Source organism: Tinamus guttatus, unplaced genomic scaffold (genome assembly GCF_059628265.1).
Source record: "Tinamus guttatus ecotype Peru unplaced genomic scaffold, ASM5962826v1 Tinamus_guttatus_pri_ptg000266l, whole genome shotgun sequence".
In the NCBI taxonomy this organism is placed as follows: Eukaryota; Metazoa; Chordata; class Aves; order Tinamiformes; family Tinamidae; genus Tinamus; species Tinamus guttatus.
Genome location: NW_028288800.1, coordinates 98,611 through 119,228, shown reverse-complemented (window position 1 = coordinate 119,228; position 20,618 = coordinate 98,611). Strand labels below are relative to the sequence as shown.

Genomic DNA, 20,618 nt, shown 5'->3' with positions numbered 1-20,618 from the left:
CAGAATGATGATCTCTAATTAAACTGGCACATGACAATCAACCTTAAAAAAAAACAAGGCAAAGAGACCCTGAACTAAGATCCTTCTTTAAACCGTGTCAAATATTGTTTGTGAGGATTTGAGTAGTGAGGAAAAAAATCCAACTATGAGCAATACCTAGAAAAAGCTACATAGGAGGCATTTGTGCAGTGAAGACTCCTTATTTGTACGCTGCAATTTTAAACTTTTAAAGCATGCATGTGAGTCCATGTATATGTATATATGCATGGATCTAAGAATAAATTTGTAAGAGAATAGTCTAGAAAATAGGCAATAGATGCATAGTACGAAGCAGTAATTCAGACCAATCCAAGGCATAAAGCTGGCTTATCTCAGTTCTTTGAGAGAAAAGCAAGAGAAAGGAGAGGGATGCAAAAGGAGAAGAATAAGGTGGAACAGCTAAAGACAAAGGATCCCATAAAGATGCTTCTCATAAGAAGCTCTGGTGACAGCTCACAAAAAAACAAACAAACAAACAAAATATCTCTGATAAACAGTTTATCGATGTGGGGTTTTCTTTTAAAGATGCTTATGAAAGAGTCTTTGAAAGCTCTTACTAATCATAATTGCTGGTGCTTGTCTCTCTTCATCTCGTCTCTCATGTCATTTTCAATAATTAATTTCAAGCAGCCGGTTGGGATCCTCTAACTGCAACTTATACAAGAGGTTGTGCTCTTCATGCTACTGGATAGCATGCATACAGCACAGCTAGCAGCCTTCTCACTTCACAGCAGTGAAATCTTTGTTTTATTTATCAATGCTTTAAGCAACATGCTGATGCCTGAAAGGATCTCACCCTACTGTAGATGGAACAGGGAGCTGCAGTGAAGAATAGTCTCTATCAAGGTTGAAAATGCAACTAGAGAAATGAATTGAAAGTTTATATTGTGTGATACAGTGAGAATAGAAAGAACCAAGACATACAATGTAGTCACAAGGAATGCATAACGCGTGAAACATTTAAATGAGGCAAGGAAAGTGATGAGTCATACAGGAAAAAAAAGGAAAAAAGCAAAATGCCCAGTTTCATATTTTTCTGAGCAAGAAAGTCAGCATTTTGAGGCATATAAGTGACTTTACAGTCAACATGAAGATAGATGGTTGTAAATAGGATCACAAAGGCCAAATGTCATAATTTCTACAAGCAACCACAGAAATCCACTTATTCTAAAGACCCTGTAACTAGAAAGAAGTCTTGAACATCAAAGGAAAAACAGAAAAAAAAGTGGTTTTAAAATAGATTTTCAGAAGCTTTTTCAGGCCTCAATAACCTACAGCTTTTTTAAAGGCTTAATGCTTCTGTAAAATTACTGATGGAAGGCTGCAAAGACTTCTCATTGCCTTTGCATGGTAGCAGTCAAACACACTTGGAAAAATGTTGTCTGCATTACACGTGAACAGACAAAGAAGCAGAGATCCCAGGCCCTTAGGTCTGGGAGGTCTCTGAATCCTCTGTGCTGTCCTCTGGTAATCAAATACACTTCGGGTGCCTTAGAAAGAGGTATTTTAAGGCACTGAGGATATTTGCTATAGTTAAACAAAATCCTGAATGCCAACACTTTTGAACAAGCAGACTTAACTTTGAAATCATAGAAATGCAAATTTTATTTTGAGAAAAATTGAATGGTTGTATGTCAAGATAAATTAGCAGGAGGAAAACAAGCTTTTCCATCAGTAGGATAAATATGGGAAGTGTACAAAATTGCATAGCTCTCCAGATATTCACAGCTCTTTACAGTACTAGCAAATTCTGTTTCTACTGTAGAAACAGCTTTTCCCTGGGGGTGGGCAGGGAAGGGAGAGGAGAGTAAGGGTGCACCCACCACGACTGCAGAGCATTGCAGAGACTGAGCAAGAAGGGGAAAGCAACCCATTATTTAGTAGATATATTCTGGTATTTTTGGAGTGGACACAAAGTTTTGTAACTATTCCATCTCTCCGAATTTTTTTATAGTGGTCCCAAAAGCAGTTCGGCGGTTTCTTATCCTGGGTTAGTACTCACCTAAGCACTACAGTAGACTTGTTGGGGGAAGACATTCATCACACATATATGACGGCTATAAAATAGTTCTACTGAGTAAGCATAAATTTAACACGTTAACCATCCACCACCATGTTGTTAGGGATCTGTTAGTTTGGGAACTAACTTGCAAATCTGGCAGACTTTGTACAAGAGGTGTTTGAGGTGGCAGGTGTGATAAGGTATTGTTTTAGTTCTTTTTCACGTAGTGAGGCATAGTAACAAGTTTTTTACCTTCATCCAAACTTGTATATCCCAAATATATCTCACTGACAAGGCATTTTTTTTGTTTACCACCAAGGACTGACATTAACTATACTGCCGTCCTGTAATACCTTAAGTGAAAGCATTATTGCTCTTTCTACTATTTTATTTGAAATTAATATCAAAATGACAGAACTTGGCGATTATAAATCATTCTATTTACCCTCTTGGAATAAAGACATTACGTTAGCTTTCTTCAGACTCTGAATTTTCTTTGGCGTTAGAAGATCTTTGTGGCTGAAGAGAACATAAGAATGGAAGATAGGATAGTGGACCATCTCATTTAAATTTGAGTGGCACGACTGTGTTTGTAGACAATGACATGGGACAAACAAATCCCTTTTATTTTGTTAGCTTGTCTAAACACACTTACAGAAACAGACTAGAAAATTTGCTACAGATATCCTGCCCATAAGAAGAGGAGGAAAATGCCATAAAAGTTCCATAGAAGTAAATGGACTTTATCTAAGGCTTGTGGCAAAGAAGTCTCTTCTGCAGATAAAAAATGTCATTCCTCACCTAAGTGGTTTTCCTGAGAAGTTTGGTGGTAAAGCCAAAATTATTTCAGTTGACGAGATGAAGTATCTCATCAAAAAGGCACTTCAAATTTGAGATTATGCATGGCAAGATAGTAAACCTTTTTTTTTTTCCTGAAATGGATTCCTCACAGAAAAGTCATTTAACTTCTTCAAAGTATCTGGCAGAATGCTTCCATGTGGAGCTAAGCCTCACTTGGGTAAGTTTTTTTTTTCTTCTGCTCAGGGTAGATGAGCAAGCACCAAACACATCCTCTTCCAAGCAGCAGCAGAAATGGAAATTAGTACCCAAAATGTATTTTTATCACAAGGCTAGAGCTAAGCCATAATGTGTGATAGATCCTGCTGCAGCTGCTACAGCAAAGAAAGAAATGGGAAAACTGCTCAGTGCAGGTGGTAGTTCCTTTCATTTTGAGATGTGTATGAGAAATGCCAACAACAGCTTGGACAGTAAAAAAAAAAAATGGTAATACTAATATTAAAAGTTTAATTCTTCATAAATACTTTGCAGATTTTTCCTGTTTAAATATCAGGATGAGACCTAGGTATATCCAGTCTCTGCATCACTATCGCAGCTTCCATAGAAAGAATGTATGAATTCCAGATGTTGAAAGGCTCTGTATACAGTCCAAGAGGATGTGTTATGGATAATCCCAGTTGTACACAGCTGTGCAACTTAGCGTTTATTCAAGTCTTGGTTTATTCCTTGTGTTCAAAGACAACAGGATTTTCACAGAATGACATAAGATCTTTTTAGAGTAGTTGATTATTTTCAGTTATAGCAGCATGCAGCTTTTCCTAGATGAAGACAAGCAAATTATTACAAAAATTAGAATGTGTTTTTATTAAGATCTTCTTAATGAATAAATGAAAAGATTCAAGAGATTCTTATGGAATCTCTTGAAGCCACCAGTAGAGAGGGAAGGAGAGTGACACAGAACAAATGGCCCATGTTATGCCTTGATTAGATTCTGAGCAATAAACAGGACATGGAGAAGAAGACCTGAACAAAACTTGTGAATGTCCTTTCAGGTATGACCAACCAGCATTCAGAAAGGCCTTCCAGGCAACCTTCATTTATCAAAGCACACCATGACTGACTTCTACTATGTCTTATTCTCAGATTTCATCCACAGCACCTTAAATGGCCAACAGTTCTGATGAAATGTCTAAAATCAACCTGGGGTGGGAGGGCACTGCTACAGAAAATTATTTTATAAAATGTACCATTGCATAGGTCAGGAATAAATTCCTAGCTTTTCTACCACCAACAAAACTGAGACACTAAAATGACTTACATCTTCACATCACAACTGAACACAAAATAAAAACATGGTAGGAGTAAAATAATTGATAAAGCCTTGCAACTGCTACTGTGGAAGTCACATGAAGTATTTTGGTATATCAGGCTTTTTTGATAAAGACTTCAGGTGTGCCCAGAGACTATGAGATGATTTAAAGCATTTTCCTGTAATTATTGTTCTTTGAACAGAGCAGGGATACTTTAGAAAGCTAGTTAGAAAATTGAAATTTCTTCAACAGGCCAATGGACAAATACGATTAACTAAGTGTTTAAGAAAAATGTCAAAGAAAGAATGGCAGATGAAGGTGAAATCTCACAAGATAAACAGAAAGCTTTCCCTATTGTCATCAGTTTGAACAGAAAAGACCCTGACAAATTTGATGATAATCTGGCATGACTCAACAGCAACCACACAAATATAATGTAAACTGAAAGCTTTCTAGTAGGAGAAATTATTTTCTAAAGAATATCCAGAATGCTTACTGAAAATGGCCCCTAGCCCACACAAATTCCTAAACCATATTCTAGATGCATCTGAGAGAACATTAGCCGACCCAGCCAAAAATGCACCAAAATCCTTGGTAATAAGTTAAGGATATACATGAAAGTACCTGTCAGCCAGACCAAGAAGGGAAGAAAAAATTATAATGAAGCCGGGCTTGAAAAATCTACTAACCTTGCACAAAATGCATTTGTTATAGGGTGTTTCGCCTCTAGAAACACTGCTTAAGGAGCGGAGAGCTACAGCCTGTAATGGATCAATGGCCTTCAAAAATTACTTCTATAACACACAAAAGCGACAGAAAAGAGAATTTTCTGCTTGGGTGGAAATAGCAAGGTTCAGTGTGCTGCAGCAGTCTTTAGAAATCAGTATTTCTTTTCTGAGGATTAGCATAAACTCCCTGATCTGCAGTCTTATGGGCTGAACAGCTGTGGAAATACAACCTCTAAATTAAACACCTTTTCATTCCCTCTTTGAAAATATCATCGAAGAAAATGAAGGTGCTGTGAAGTGTTTTGAGATCCTCCAATAAATAGATAAATAATACATTTCACCAGTATATGAGAAAATCTTTTGTCTGTTTAGTGCCTTTTGCTGCATAATCACGTAATGAATAGAAAAGTTTAATGAGGAAATGGTGATGCATGCCCATAATTTTTTTTATGATGTCTGTGTTGGATAGATATCATGCTCATTTTACATAAATAGCCATTCAGATACTTATTGCTTTGGAAATGCTAAGAAGGAGGAAACAGGTGTGTATGACACATAACACTCTTGGCTGAGTTTACCTATGATCTTCACCATTTATCGGTGTTTTCAAATTTGTAAAATTTAAGAAAATATTGGCATTGCCAAGCCAGGCCCTAGTGGCACTTCACTTAGAATAGCCACAAAAACTGCACTCTGAAAAGTCATGGAGGTGGTAGTGTTATTTTTGCACATTATAACTTTGAGTAAATGACACTGGTATCATGACACTGGTATCATACAGTTCTTCTACTTCATATTACAGCTGCCATTCAGCTGATCAACACCAGAACTCCTTGCAGACTGATGTAGACAAAGAAGGATCTGAATGCATCTAGCTATTCAGGATAATCTAGGAAATCCCCAACTCAGGATAAATAATCCATTTGGAAAAGGTTGGTGTGCTTGTTTTTAAAGGACCTAAATATAAATATTAGCAGTCTGTAGATAAAGAAATTATGATAAAATTAGCTTACTTCACCGAAAAAATAGCTATGGTGTCCTTAAGCTTTTAATGCATGTTGTAATCAATTTTGATAAGCAGAGTCTCTTTCTCAAGTAACAGTTTCTATATGCATGCATATTCCATTCATATCTCTTATCCTTTGATTCCACCAGAGCTTACAAATAACAGTTACTTAAAATGTAGCAGTCTATTTTTAGGCTTGATGCCATTTTCCTTTTCCCTCCCCCCTCCTTTTTCTTTTTCTTTTTCTTTTTTTTTTTTGTTATGAAGTATCTCACATTAGGTCTGCCTTTTAAATTCTGGTATTTTTCTCATGCTCCAATTCTTTCATGCATTAACAAATCCTTTTTCTCTCTCATTTTCTGCTTGCCATGTCGGAGCTCACAAACATTAGCCCATCTCAATAAGGCTGCCATCATCCCACTGTTTTAAAACACATGAAACAAAGGAAGGCTGAATGACCGAATCTCTCTTGATCTATACAAAGCTACACACTGCATTTTGTTCTTTCTTACCTTTGTCAGATGAGTGGTTTTGATACCACGCTATCAAATTTAATGCCTGCGAAGGCACCTGCTCTTTCCAGTCTCACTGCAGACATATTGCTGCACTGATCTTACCACGAGCCTATTGCAGATGCAAGATGTCAGCCCAATTGCAATATGCAATTGACACCTGAGAAAAATCTGCACAGTAAGAGCTTATTAGGAAAGGAACTAAGCAGAAATAGAAATTATCATGTCGCTAAGGAGATTTCCTAAGTTCTGACTACGACACATCAAAAATAAATCGGTAGGAAAAAAGGTATGTAAAAAAAGTCAGAGAATCAGAATTTCAGAATAGAGTCTATATGATGAAAGAGTAAATTGACCAAGACTCTGTTCTTGCAGAAAAAAAAGTATGCAGTAAATCTATGAAATCATGGCTAGTGAGAAGTTGATAAAGGAATGTTCATCCCAGCATCTCTCACAATATGATGATCAAAAGAGTCCCAAATGAAATCACTAGAGACGGATCTAAAGTAAAATTAAGAGACCCACTTTCGGTATTTCATATACACTGAACTGCCAGAGGACACTATGGAGAATGAGAATGTAAACAAGCTCAAAGAGCAATTACACACATTTGGTGAAGACAGCATGGCCGCTGATATAAAATATAATGGTATAAATGTTCCATTAAACTCCAGAAATTCCTAAATAATGCTGAGCCCCAAAGGCTGGAGGCAATGAAAAGCAAGATGATTTTGTATCCGATTTTGGTATTCTTTCCTTAAGAAATAAATAAATAAAATTTCCTTTATGGGAAATTTTGCTAGTGTTTTTACTCCTATAGCAGATTTCTATTTTTATAGGCTAGTTCTAAACTGATATCTGCACACCTTTTCCGAATAGGAAGAGATTTAGGTTCATCTCATAGAGAATGAGCTGACATCTGACTGTGAGTGTTCTACTGTTAACGACTGCTTTCTTTTTACCTGCTATATTAAGCACAACCAGTCAATGTAACCACCAAATTGTCACGGGGTGAAAAAAGAAAAGGTCTCCATATCTGCTGTATTCTATTAGCTTTCCAAAAATGAAACTCACACTAATAGTTCCTAAGAGTTTTTGCTAAATTTAAAAATAAGATGTATCCTTTGTTCCTATTTTGTCATATATTTTTTCAGTGCATAATAGTCTTTTCTTGGAATGCACTAGCAACATCTTAATATGAAGGATGTACTGTGCCTCCAGCAAGCACCCTGGGAAGTTTGAGTGCAGCAGGCTGTGTTTTCCCTAATCACTCTCCTAAATGTACATCTCGATGAAGTGAAAGTGAACAGGAACTGTCATGAATATGATGAGTTTTGGTCCACCTGTGCTCAGGTGATTTTAAAGCAGCAATGCATTTAAACGTCTGCTTTGTCTGGGTTAGACAACAAAGTTTGCCTCTCTCCTACCTATGAACAATCAGCAGTTAGGCAGGGATGCTGAACAGAAAACATTTTTGAAGCTGCTGCTGAAGTAATAATATCCTTTACCAATATGATCCACAGCATTTTAAGGGAGGTTTAACATGTACTATAAACAGCATCATGGAAGGACCATTAATAAGCATCTGTGCTATTTTAAAACAACAGGTGGTGGGATCATTTCACCAGTTATGTGCTCGCCATATGTGTAAATGGAAATTCTGTAGGAGGTACACAGGCGAATGAGGGAATATTTAGAAAAGAGTATACATATATATAGGCATATATAGAGATATATAAAACTAAAATATATTTTATGCAGAACATCTTATAGACTATCTAACAGTTTGCCAAAGTAACTTTGCTACGGTTTTGAATCTTTTGGAATAATTGCTAGAACAAAGAGGTGGCACAAAAGAAGCAGTCAAAATAAGAGAAGCAAAGTTCGTACGTCAAGAGTTGAAGCTATTTACCTATCGATTCTGATGAAACACTGGGGCATCTGGAAACACTGATGACACTGAAACACTGGATGTACATCTCTACAAAGTGAGTTGCTTTGAAATACTCCTGAAACAGGGCAAGTTAAATTATCCATCAGCTCTGTAAAGCCTACATATATATATGTATACATGTATGTATATATACATAGCCTATTTTAGAATTCATTTTAATATAAGTAAAAAAAAAATCTGATATAGGAATGAACACCCTGGGTGACATGAAACTTCTTCCTTTACAGTTACTCCAAGCAGTTTGGATAAAACAAGCTTTATATTTAGTTTACCCAGTGAAGTGGGATAGGCTTACCCTGGAATCATTTTACCACCATAAAAAAAATAGCTTTCTCAGTATGTTTTAGAGAACAAAAAACACTCATATTTGTCAATATGTCATATTTTGTTGACTCTACTGTAAGAGCTAAGGGATGAAAAATTATTTGATGTGGCATTTGGTTGGGACGTTTGTATCCATTCTCCTATCTGAGATTCCACTTTGTCTTACCCTTCCTAATATGTTCATATTTTAATGACAGGGATATATAGTGGAAGCATAAAGTTCTTATACAAAAAGATCATCTTTTTTATTACGTCATTATGTAAGGGTATACAAGTTTTTCACAAAACTAGTGCCTTGTATCATCACGAAATTAATAAAATTAAGCTGATGACTGCTTACTCTAAAAATTAAATATGCTGCTATCATATACAGTCTTCTCTAAGGAAAATGCTTAAATCAACTTGCTTTCACCAAAAACATACATGAAGACTGTATTAATTTCCCTGTACTTCAGATAATAAATTTCGGCCCTCAGCATGCAAGTTGTAAAGTGTTGACTTATCTGACTAGGAGCATAAGCAAAAGCATTCAATGCTGATCTTATTATCCACTGATAGTACACCAATGGTGGGAACAACCTTTGTAGCTGACCAACTACTCACATTAAGATCTTCTATTGAAAATAATTAAAGATTCTAACAGGAAATGCACTTACACAGTAGGAGAAGAAATTTAAGTTGATACATGGCATTTGAAAGTCTTAATTCTATTGTCTAGAAACATGAGCTACTGCTTCCCCAGTGTGTGCCCTTTAATACAGGTTTCTTTTGTGAAGAAAAGATAGCTCAACTCATGCTAAAATAAACTATTGATGTAGCATGTGCACATGCTAAGGTACATAGACCTAAATCTACAGTATATATCCAGTTATACCTTTTTTTAAAAAAAAAAAATCTGACGACTCACATCTAGCTCAGGACTGTTTTTTTTTTTTTTTTTTTTTTTTGGTATTCTAATCTCTCAGAGGAATTCATAAACAGGAAAAAATAAGCCAGCTCAAAATCTAGTAACAATGCAACTTAAAAATTATATGCTTGCTCTGGGATATGGTTACTTAATTCAAACAACATTTAGAGACATCAGCTTTAAATATTTTTATTAAAATATATATGTATATATATATATGTAAAATGAATTGTTTCATTTCGGTCCTCAGAAAGGACTAAAAGTGAAATCAAACCTCTGTAGCTTCAAGTGCATTCAAGGTTATTGGGGTTTTTCTGTTTGGTCTCCTAAGCAAACATGCCTTATGCAAACATGTCCATCTGTCCCACACTCATAAATTTGGTCAAATGAACCGGCTGTTTCGAAGGTTGACAGCGGCCCAGAAATCTCCAAGATAATTAAGCTTCTACAAATTTGTGGAACTAACCCAGATGAAGAGATCCAAAACAGCAGACCCTCCGAGGAAAAAGCAGCTAGGTCTCAGCTGCTACCCAGTCTGTCTGGCATCAGCCAGCTGGTCAACTCGGCTGCTCTTCCAGTCAGCAAGGCTACTGTCCCAGATTAGCCACTACAGAGATTTTTTCTCTTTGCTTGGCAATGATATGGAAGTTACTGTAACAGAAGGAGAAAGAGTGGATCTGTAAGAGCAGTTTATAGAGAGCAACTCGTAAAAATCCGAGTTACACTGCTCAAAACTAAATTCAAGGTGATAATTATAACTGCTTTTCTCTATGGACACACATGCAGGTGCCCTCCTGCGTTTTAAGTGTTTATAGCATCTGTGTTTGAAGTACACAAAAGATACAAACAAAAGTAATTCAAGTTTTGGTTTAAAAACAAAACCCGAAACCCACCAGATGTACATTCACAAATATGATAATGCACAGCTCTTAATCAGCTATTCTTTCCATCCTGCCACCACCTTTGCTAAAAAGTGAAACATTCTTTTAAAATTTTATTTAGGTTTCCTGGGAAGCACAAACAGCTATATTTACTATACTAATGATGCATCACTATTAATGATTACTCACACTTTGCTACATTATAACAACAAATAAGAAACTATTTCAATAAACTCCCTTGGCAAAGAAACAGATTATAATTTATAGACTGGATGGACTAATATGAAGTGTCTGAGTTCAGCTACATGGTTTCTTTTCTTTTCCAGCCAGGAACAATTAGAGGGGAAATCACCAAATGTCTGCAACATTGCAACAGCTAAACACAGAAAGCCGAGCTCTTTACTAGCCTCCAAAAGGCCAAGCTCTTTACTAGCCTCCAAAAGGGGAGGAGGGGAAAGAAAAAAAAAAAAAAAAGCCTAGCAGAAATATCACAACTAAGACTCCTAAGTATTTTACAAGAACAAAGTAAGTTTTTGTGAAAAGAAAGATGTAGTTTTGATAGAAAGAGATACTACTTTTTCTGGCTTGAAACACACACATAGGATGTGCCACAGAGCACTTTAAAGGGATAAGCATATACAGGTCTATGCTTGCTTCTTCAGGCTGAACTGGCCTCTGACATTGCAATTCACTAGTCACTTTATTTCAGTTTTGAGAAGACTCATTTCTCGTCCTATCATTTACCTCCTGCTTAGTCAGCAATAGTCCTGAGGCAAAGGCACATATTTAAAGATCATCCCCAAAATAACAAGAGCAGTCCAACCAACCTCCTGTTGATTCTGTAGGCTCTATTTTATCACTGGACAGCGTCATGACCAGTGGCCAGTCAACCTTCAACCACTGGCAACCAAAACTAGGGTCCCATCGCTTTCTAAAGACATGGAATAATAGGATCCCCCCCCAATATTTGGTCATCTAAGTAAATAAGACATAGAGAAAAACTTCCTCCTATTATTCTGTTTCCTGTCTTCATTAATAACAAATTAATACCCAGTCTTTTTCTTCCCAGAGGTGCAATCGCTGGTTTCTCTTCCAAACCAAACTACATGGAGCAATTAACCATTAGCACCTATAGAAAATTCTCACTGCAATGATGTGCCTGTGCACGCCAGCCTAGTCTCTTGCATTGACATGTCTCCTCTGGAACATGCTGCTTTTGGGCAGAGCAGAGCCAGGGGGGAGGAGGAAGGGAGGAGGAGAGATGATTTTTTTTTCCCTCCCTTCACTCATTTCTAAGACTACTCACGTAATGGCAAGCCCACTGTATGTACCACAGACACGGTGCAGAATCAATGGCCAAGCTGCTATGCTGCATGTTCGTTTTTTTTCACATCCAAAGCCTGTATGACTGTTATTCTTCCATTTACCAAATACACGCATTTTGATTCTGCTCTGTCCCAAGCATTACCACGCAAGATAGCAAGGGGGAAAGAAGGACGCAATCAGAAGCCTCCGAAGAACCAGCAGACTCCATTTTGGTGCGGGATCTGCTCTCCAACTTCTGCGCTCCCTTTAGCTTCCTCGGAAGGGGCTCGCAGAGGCAACGAGGAGGCGAGACCCTCCCCGGCCCCTCGCGGGGCTCCCCGGGCCCCTCCGCCTGTCCCGAGACGCCTCCCGCGGCACCTGCGGGCCGGGGCCCGGCCGATCCCCCCCGGCCCCGAGGGCTGCCGAGCCGCGGATCCGCTGCGCATCCTGGAAGCGGGGCACAAACCGCCGCGCAGGAACACGGTCCTGGGCAGAGGACGGGCTCCTCGGGGGAAGCTGCCGAAATACCCGCTCTCTCCCTCTCCGCCCGCTCACCTTTCCAGCGACCGGCTCAGCGCATCTTGCAGCCTCCCTCCCGCAGCGGCTGCTTGTGGGGGCCGCAGCGCTGCGCTCGGCGGGGCGGAGCGGCGCGGGGCGCCCGGCGCTGCCGCCCGCCCCCTGCTCGTTCCCTCCTCCTTCCTTCAGCGGCTCCCGCTGTCACTTCACCCCCACATCCCGCCGCCGCCGCCGGCAGCTGCTGCCGCTGCTCCTAAATTCACGGCGCATGAAGTCATCCTGCCCGCCCCGCGCCGCGCCCGAGCCCTGGCGGTCCCTAAACCCCCCTCTGCAGCCCCCACGGCAGCGACCACCACCCCCGCAGCCTCCGCGCTCGTGTGCGGGTGCCCGCCCCCCGGATTCGCAGCCCTGCCCCGAAATTGCAGCTGTTGCTGGGGGAGGCGAGCAGGGCACAGGCCCTGCTGCCTTCAAGGTCACCGGGACAAACGCCGCCCTTCACACGGGCGTCCTCGCGTTTCTGAGGTCCACAAGAAGGCAGCAGTGCGAGTGTTGGTTATTTATAGGGCACGGTGCATGTACTGGGCAACAGGCGCATGAAGCAGCCTGGGTGCCTGTCACCGTTTGCAACCCCAGGAGCAGATCCCAGGAGCACAGCTATGTGGCTGCATAAAGAACAGCAGGCAGTCCCGTTCGGATACGCGTATGGCCAGGCCGTGTCTTCACCCAAGGGCTGTTCATGTTTCACAAGCAATGTGGGGTTGTGCCTCTTGAGGAAAAAATCCTGGCGGGAAACTCCCAGAGAAGCAAGCACGCACTGCACACAGGTGTTCACAAGGCACTGAGAGGCCCCTTCTCCTGCATGGGCAGCCAGGTAATGCCCTGGAAAGGTTTAGGAAAACACCTGGGTTGGAAAACCTGCCATTTGCCATGGTGGTGAGGTCTGAAACAAAAGCAGAACTCTGAAGAGCTGCCCCTGCAGGCTGGATGACATGACGGAAGGAAGCGGAAATGAGGAAAGGAACCTCATTAAGGTAAGGACCTTAATTTCTATCTCCCAGAAATATAAAACCTTCATTCCAGTTTGGAAATACCATGTATTTATTTTTATGATAAGGCTGTTAACTGTGCTAGTATCTTTGCCCATTCCTGTGCAGTCCCACAGTTGCAGTGGTTGTGGGCTGCTCCTCTTTAATCTGGCTTCAGAACTATTACACTAGTTGGAACTGCAGATGTGAACATGCAGAGTTGGGTGCATTTCGAAAGTAGTGCTTTTAATTTCTGTTTGCAGTTTGTTAAGTTATGTTGTTAAAGCTCGTCTTCACAAGCAGAAGGCTGGAGGCAAACTGGAGAGGAGGATACCCTGCCTGACCCCTTGCAGAGCTGTCACAAGAGGGGCATCATCCTCACGGATCAGGGGTGACACTCAGCAAGAAGAGTCACCGGCAAGGCTCCCAGGAGCACCCGACCGCCTGAGGACATCACTGCCTATGGGGATGGGACACATGATGGGTTGCAGGGAAGAAGATTCTGGGATTGTACAAAACTTACAGAATGTGTAGGGGAGAAACCAAAGGTGAGAGTCTTAGTGGCAGTAGCTAGTCAGCCCATGAGACATAGGGGCCTGCGTGTCTGTGGTACCAGCAACTGGAAACACCAGAGCATGTGAAGGTCTAAACAGCAGCACCTGCAGTGGGGACCACAAGCCACAGGGACTTTGAGCATGGGGTCTTGTAACTGGAGAGGGAGTGAGGGTATAAGAGTGAGCAGGTGGAATGAGGACCACTGCTCTTTGGACCTGTGTGTCTATGGTGCCAGATATTGGAGAGAGCAGAGTGGACGTATATTCTGTGAGTTTATACGTCAGTGTGTGTTTGCTAGCAAATATTAAACTGGATTACCCATCAAGCAGAATGGCAGTGGCTTGGGAGTCAGTATTAACGCAGACATAAGTCTGGGCTGGATATGGGAGAGACCCAAGGGTCTGCCAGTTGGCTTTTGGAAGGACCATGAGGTCCAAGCAGATATTGGAGAGATCACAGGGATCATCTGAGAGAGCCATGTGGCTATGCTGGAGGTAACTGGAGACTAGAGGCTCTGAGGTTGGCTACTGGGAAGACTGTCTTGAGGCCAGTTACTGTAGGGATCCATACTGTGTGACAGGCCATGCATATATGTACGCTGCTTGTGTGTTCACATGCTCAACCTCATTCTGGCCTGGGCCTGGGAACAGAGAGCTGTGGCAACCCTCACTTCATCAACTTCTAACACAACTCATTAAATGATTTGTTTACTGTAAAGCTCTGGTCAGTGCAAAGGTAATAATTATTTCTCCACTGGCACTACATTCCAGACACATGGAAAGTTAATGTTCATGGCCTAACCATCTTTATCAAAAGAAAGGAAAGGCTCATGGTGCAGACACCCACAAATTTTGTCTTAGTGGATTGGTTTGCATCCTTTAGCAACATTCAGAGTCTATTCTGTTTAGCAAATATAATCTTGGAATTATCAGTCATGGATTAACTCAGTTTAAACTGAAGAGAAATAAAAATATGGAAAAAAAGGAACTAACTGAAATCAGCTGATGAGCTCAATGTAGTGAAAGCTGGAAGATTTTTCTTTTAAGTGAGAGATGTGATAGAAATAAAAGGAATAGTAAAACATTTCTCACTTGTATATCGGCAGAAATTGAGTTCCTTTTCTGTGAGGATGGGCTGAAAAATGTAGGCCGTATCACTCGTATCTATGTATATATGAGCTGTGAACTTTAACAGTAAAGTGGAGTAGCAGATCACTCCATGCATTACTTCTAGATTTGACTTCAGCATCTGCGCAACTCAGGAGGTTTGACCTCCTACGTATTTCTCCTGAGCTCTCAGTACACGTTCAGAAACAGCATAAGGATGTCCCATGGACCTGCTTTTCATCTCAGTTTTGCCTAGGCATTTGACACATGAAAAATGCATGCAGTAGTAAAAATAGCAGTATCTCATAGCTTATTGCAGCTTTCTGAAGCCCTCTTGTTAGAAAATACTTCATCACATTTTTCTTTCCATTTAAGCTATACTTCTGCAGGCATATATAAGAATGTCTTACAAATGTTAGGATGTTCAGCAAGTTCCTAATAAAGAGAAGTCTCCTAGAGCTGTCTCAGAACAGGAGACTTGGTAGAAGTGCCTCTGATTTACAAGACCTCTCACTAATTAATTGTATATCTGAGCAAGGAAATCTATCTTATTCTATATGGTGAAGAAGACAGGATGAACATACTGCTGCATACAAGACTTCAAAAGCTGTATTTCTGAAACTAGGAAAGCTCTTTGTGTCAAGTATAAACAATACCCCGACCCATCCTACTAACATGCCTGTGTGGCCTTTATGTGTGTTAGGTTTTCTTACTGTGCTCCAAAATTTGATTGCCTTTGGAGTCTCTGCAATGAAAGCCAGCGTGCTTTCTCCTGGAAAACAACAATAGATAATTCTGTTGTAACCACTTTATTTATCACATTTTGTCACAAGCATTCCTTTTCCTTTTAATAATCAGCTAAATGCTAATGTACATTTTAATAACAGGGATTTACTGGATTTCTTCTAACTTCATTAAAATGAAGACAATGAATAAAAAATTCTTACGAAATTTTACTAGCTTTACGACTGCTCTGGGCAAAAAAAGTATGTAAGCATTCAAACAGACATGACAAAACAAAACAAAACAAGTGTCACATGCAAGGAACATAGAATTTTGAGTGTTATTTTACAGTTCTTAAGGAGAATATAATAAATGCAGTCCATACTGGAGTCTTAGTGATGTTGTTGAAAGGAATATAGGAATGCATCATCTCATAACAATCTTTAATCATCCCTTTTAGTATATTAACATCAGTTTATGAAAATGAATGTGTCTTTGCTTTCCTAATTTTGTACCAGATTCCTCTATAATGTGCTCAGGCATCTATTAGTCTTGAAAGTACTTCAAATGTTGGCAGAATGGTAGAATAATTTAAGCTAGAAGGGACATTTGAAGGTCATTTTTTCAATCCCTTATGCAAAGAAGGGCCAAGTGTGCCCTTTTCAGTTTGATGAAAAAAATAAAAATACAAATTTCTATTTATTTTCAAATTGTAGTTACTTAATCAGTGAGAGAAAGCTTAGATTGAAGAGATGTACTCAAGTGCATTCCCTCTCTTCCATAATCTTGGTCTTCTCCTTACAATGTGCCATATTGGCAATATGAAAAGTATCCGCCTCTTAATGCTGGTTGCGTACTTAGATTGGGATAGTCAAATTTGCAGGGCAGGAACTGTCAGTCTTCTGGTTTGTGCAACATTGGTGAGCACTTGCAAAATGCACTGTTGAGAATTTATGACACTTGCATTTCTGATATGATGTTTTTTTCTTTTCTGCACAAGACCAAGTTCTCCCCTAAGTCACAGTTTGTTTCAGCTGAAGGTAATGAAAGTTGTATATGAACAAGAGTAGAGCCTGGCCCTTAGCCTCCTGACGTCAGCAGGAACAGATGTGTTCTCCTTTTTTTCCCCTTGAGGCGTTGGATATTGTCTTCCTACGAAAGAGTCAGATTTTCTTAACACTTTAATGGCTATATTGCTTGTATTTTCTCATTTTTCACTGTCAGCTTTATTGACTGATTATACATTTTCTATACTTTATAGGAATGAGTCTCACTATAACACTTTCTTTGCTTAAGAATGTGTTATTAACATTGCATTATAAAGCATCTTTCCTAGTGGGAAAATAGTTGTGACAGTATAATACTGTTATAATGCATATACCATAGGGAAACAAATTCAAATTACCTTAGCAATCTTAGTTCTGGCCTTAGCTATAATGTTTTTTGAGTTTTTGAGTTTATTATTTTTTGTCTTGCCAACCTTATTTTTTTCAGACTTTTTAGGTATAGTATGTGTAATTATTTTTTTTAAAATAACAACTAAGAAAACTTATTATTTGACAGTTCTGATAACTGCATAAGTCTTCAGCATGTTTACCTATGTGAATGGATATTGAAGTGAGATAGTGCTTTGCCTCTGGATTTCACAAAAGTGGAACGGTAAAATTGGAGAACCTTGATGTTTGTTGTCCATGCGTTCTTTTCATTCCATTTCATCGTTGTTCTGTATCTTCAGCCCATGTCCCATCTTCAGTTTTTTTACACCAGTCCCCACAGATGTCAGCACTAGGAATCCTTATCTCAGCCTCCTAATCTAGTAATCACTTCTTTTATTTTGCAGTGTCCCCCTATCCACTGCCAGTTCCTTTGATATGTCCCATTTTGGTCTTAGTTCTGGTTTCTGTTTCTCCTCTATATCCTGCTGCTTCTTTTTTTTTTTTCTTTTTTTTTTCTTTTTTTTTCATTTTTTTATTCTGAATCCCATTCTATCTTCCTTCCCTTTCATTTCTTTCATAACTTAATTTGCTTTTCATTCCTTCTGCCAATATTAAGCTTAGCTTCTCACCAGATGGTGGAATTTTCCTCTTAACAGTTTATTGTGAAACAAAGAAGTAAGAGTCTTCATTGTCCAATTTCACTTGCTCTTCACGTCTTCCCAGCTGCCAAGTGTCATTTTGGTGAACCCCATGCCCCTTCATCCCTTTCTGAAAATCTTGACCCAGTGTAGTCTGGCTCTTTCCAGAAGACTTTCCTGGCTGATGTCTCCCTTCCAGTTGAATTCTACATCTTCCTCTCCATGCAAAACCAGCTGAGATGGATGTCTGTCACTGAGGGAACAAAAGAGCTGAAAACTTTGGGTTCCCAGAACAGATACCCAGACCAAACACCCTATTGACACTGCTGCATGCTTTATGAGAATGGGATCTTAGCATGGTTGCTGATAAAACTCACCATTTCTCCATGTGTAGAACTCAGATTTTTAAAAGATTTGAACATGACTGAATTTGAGGGGCTTGTTAAGTTCCTTACCTAAAGCCTTCAGACTACAGAAAGACTGCTACTTTTTTATACTACGTGGAGTTACTGACTTTATTTTTGGAAAAAAAAGGACTTTTTTAGTGAAGTTAGAGTGCAATTTGAAGTTGGCATCCAACACTGAAATTTGTAGATCAAATGCTTAAAATCAGTGAGGTTATAATCAAGAGTAGGCTACTCAGCGCTTACAATAGGTAGGTTACTCAGCATTTTCCAGTATATACTTGTGTGCAGTTTCCACTGGTTCATTTTTAGCAAAGAGAGCATGAAAGAGAGCAGCAAAGACTATGAGAGCTGCCAAAACTGCCAAAATTGGCGCTTTTGCAGATGCAGAGAATTTGGTAGTGGTGCCCAGGTGATCCTGTGTATTTTAGGTGTAATTTATTGCCTAAAACCATTGAAGCCAGCCAACAAACAACCTGTCATTCTGACTAGAGAAAATATATCTCAATTTCTGCCTAAGACCATGTCTGGCATGACATGTAAACTGGGTGATTTCTCAGTAATGTGCCAGCATCTCTAAAACTATGTTTAAAGCAATTTCAAAAACTAAAGAATGCAGGTTTTGATTCTGCATTTTAGCTTTATTTCTTCTTTTCCTTACTGTATTTCTTTCTGTTCAGTCTTCTTGGGAGGCAAATTTCAATTAAAAATTAAAAAAAACAAAGTCCAATCTTGGATAGTGGCTAATCACAGTTTCCTAAATAGCAGAAGCTTGTGGGTTGCTGGTAGATTTTTAATTGTTGGTGAGTAGGTGGCAGCTAAATTTATGCAGCTTTTCTGATTTTCAAGGCATTTGCCATGAATATCAGCCATTTGTCAGACACTTCTGCAGGTGCCATCTACAGAAACCTTTGGCGGAGGTACCTGTTCCTGTCTTTTTCTGTAAAGGTATAATTCTTCTTGAGTTTAGTCTGGTTAGGATAGTCCTGGATTGCCAGATTTTAGTGTAGTTGATGGTCGTCCTTAAAAATATTTTTGCATTGATTAAAATGTTCAACCGTTTCCTGAGAAATCTTTCTCAAAGAGCTCTTTCTCAAAACCAAGTGGTTTAGTGATTCTGTATCAATGCCAATAAATCTTTTCCTCCAAAACACAGTTTCATTAACTGTAATTGATGATTTTGTTTTCTTTTGTGTTTGTTTGTTTATTTTTGTCTCACTTTTTGGAGTGTTCATTGAAAAAAACTTTTCTTTGTGTTTATCCACTAGCAAGCTTAATCCCTCTGCTGGAACTCATTTTTCAAGCCTCTCCTCTGTTATTATTGAGGGTTTCTCTGAGTCCTTTTATGTTCATACAGCAAACTATGTCATTCAGAACAAACCAAATTAAAACAAACAAACAAACAAAAACTTTTGGGATGACTCTCTCAACTATGGGTTAATTAGCAGTTTGTTTTGCAGGATAGTAAGAAAAAGGAGCTATACAACTTCTATAAAATCCTCCTTCAAACATTTTTTTTCTGGTCAGAAATGTGAGGATTACCAGGAAAGAATTTGTAAGGCAGTGTAGTTGCCGCTTGAAATGGGCACAAATGTGACAAATGTTACTGGAATGCCAGCAGAACAACTTATACAGTAGATCGAACATTGATATTTTATGATATGTGGGAATTCATTGTTCTTGTATAGAAATGGATGCTCAGCCAGATAAAAGTATATGAAGGAGTTTTCATTATCTACTAAGGCTATTATCTCCCCAGAGCAGTATCTAATTACAAGACAGTGGAGCAGCAGAGCGTGCTGTTTCTGAAGAGCACTTGGATGCCCTTGGAGAGCATATGCTAAATATTTCAGGGCAGTAAATGATTAATTAAATGGATGGGTAATTGGATAGCACAGACCTGGAACCAGCAGTTGGAAATCCAACTGTTTCTCAACTCTAGTTTTCCCAACTCAGAATTCTGGAGCTGATTCCCAAAATCAGAATTTTATTCCATTTAGCTTCATACTGCAGTTTTTACTGTCTTTTAAACAGAATACAATCGGTAGGTGTAATCCAAACTATGCTATTTTTGAGATTGGCATTTTACCAGAAATGCCATTAAAAAGCATATTGTGAATTACCAGAGCACAAAGAAGCCTTGATACTGTATCAGGACCTGATTAGACTAGGCATGGTACAAAACCACCCACAAAATCAGATCTTTCCCTATGTGGTTTACATACAAAAGATCAGACTCTGAGTTGAGGAATACAATTTAGGATTTCAGTAGTGGCCAGTCTGACAGGCAAGATCCATAACACAGAAGCAGTTGAAGCACACATTACTAAGACACCATAAAAAGAAACACAGAATAGGGATGACAATGAAATTATCACTGGGGGACTTGTAAAGATGGCTTATCTTAGACTTGGGAGTTTTTTAAGTGAAAACAGACAGGTACTGATAC

At 39.2% G+C, this 20,618-nt stretch overlaps 1 protein-coding gene across 3 annotated transcripts in view; it reads right to left on the bottom strand.

Annotated features, from left to right (window-relative positions):
- Nucleotides 1–12,431, bottom strand: part of PKIA (cAMP-dependent protein kinase inhibitor alpha) — a 38,410-nt gene extending 25,979 nt beyond the window's left edge. Inside the window, exon 1 of one of the 3 annotated variants that reach the window (XM_088527223.1) lies at nucleotides 12,322–12,431. The gene's annotated coding sequence lies outside the window, so the exon portion shown is untranslated. Of the gene's footprint in view, nucleotides 1–6,395; nucleotides 6,654–10,046; nucleotides 10,062–12,321 lie in introns of those variants that run through there. The other 2 variants (XM_088527225.1, XM_088527224.1) reach the window with 2 other exon arrangements.
- Nucleotides 12,432–20,618: the final 8,187 nt, after the last annotated feature.